The following is a 1,766-nucleotide window of genomic DNA, read 5'->3' on the forward strand; positions in this document are numbered from 1 at the left end:
ACTCGATAGCCCAGCCATCTAACTAGATTGGAACATGTTAGAATGGTAAGGAAAAAAATTGTAACTTGCGAATACTTTCTAAAATTATGCATTTATTTATATTTTATATATTGCAAATTATATTTAAATTATATTACAATCGATCTAACTAACGGATCCATTGGCTTGATCAAATAATTGTTTATATTAGGTTTAATAATATTACTAAGTATATATAGAAAGCTACATTGCTTGGCGTGAAGACATTCTGATTTAGTTCGACAGTCACTGCCATCTCACTGTCACTGTCTTCCCCTGCCCAACTGTCTCTCCTACCTTGTTCTGTGCATTTGATTTTCCTTTTTCTTTGGCTTGCATTGCTCATGTCGATCGAGTCTGTTCTGTACCTTTTCATTTTATTTCTCCTTAGTTTATTTTTGAGCACTGAAATTATCTCTAGATTTTTCCTTGGAAATCAGCACATTGTTACAAATATGAATCATGGGAGATTTCACATTAGTTAATTTAATTTTGAAATAGCTAACAATTTTTCTCTTTACTACTGAAATTTTATAACTTTCTCTCTCTAATCTCAAATTAAAGATTGAAAAAAAAAAGATTTTAGATAAAAGAAAAACTCTTGAAAAACTAAAGGAAATAAAAATGGGTTAAGTGCAAAGTTAGAGTATCAAAGTTAACATTTTGAGTAAATTTTGAAATGGTCATCAAGTTTCTTTATGTTTTACAGTTTGGTTCTTTATCTTTATTTTTTTTTCATTTAATTGGCCTTCAAAATTTGGGCATTGAAGGATCCAATCATGAAAAACCGTTTGAGTGTCAAAATATCAATAAAAAAAAGCTTGAGGATCAAAATATCAAAAAAGAAAAAGAAAAAGAAAAGTCCAAAAATGTAAGAGGATAAACAAATTATTTGTTTCTTTTGTAATGTAATGTAATTATAATATAACTAGTCGACTAATCTCATATAGAACAACTCAGTGGGATCAAAATTGTCCAAAACTACGTTAAGAAATGTGAAGCTTGACGACTTTCTCTGTCACCACTTCCTCCGTCTTTCTATAATATTGGGATCGAGGATTAAAAATGAAATAAGTGGATTGAAGTGTTAAAATACCATGAATTGTCTCAAATATATATTGTTGAAGGAGAGAATTGCATCGTTTCTAAATTTAAATGGTTAGGATTGTTATAACCCAATTTTGATTCTTTGGTTTTTAATTTAATTTTTACAGGGTTTAAAATAAAAAATTAAAAGATCAAAGATTTATTTTGATGAAAAGTGTAATTTGTCAACTTCCATAAAAATTAAGGACTATAATGTACTTTTTTTCATTCTATCTTCATCTTCAAGATAATCTTTATCTTTGAGATAATCCTAATATTTAAGATAATAGTAGTTATCCGCTTTAAAATTTGATTTTTAATCAAATTCAAACTTCAAAGAAGAAAATGAGTTTGATTGAAACTTGGTTTTTCACACGTGAAGGGACTCTGGCACTATAAATACAGATCTCAAGGGGGAAGGAAAAAAAAAAGGATGAACTCGAGAACAGAGAATTAACCCAGAAAAACAGAACAAAAAAAAAAGAAGGAGGGAGAACGATTAGAGAGAAACCCTAAAAGAAAAAAATCTTAAGAGGCGGCCATTACCAGAAACCTTAAAAGAGATAAACATAAAAAAGAAGGCGGTGGCGAACCCTATACTAGCCCCCCCTTTCAATCCTTTTTCTTCCTAGTCTCCCTCGACTTCGCCTTCAGCAGCCACA

This window comes from Populus euphratica, unplaced genomic scaffold (genome assembly GCF_000495115.2).
Source record: "Populus euphratica unplaced genomic scaffold, PopEup_1.0 scaffold932.1, whole genome shotgun sequence".
Taxonomy (NCBI): domain Eukaryota; kingdom Viridiplantae; phylum Streptophyta; class Magnoliopsida; order Malpighiales; family Salicaceae; genus Populus; species Populus euphratica.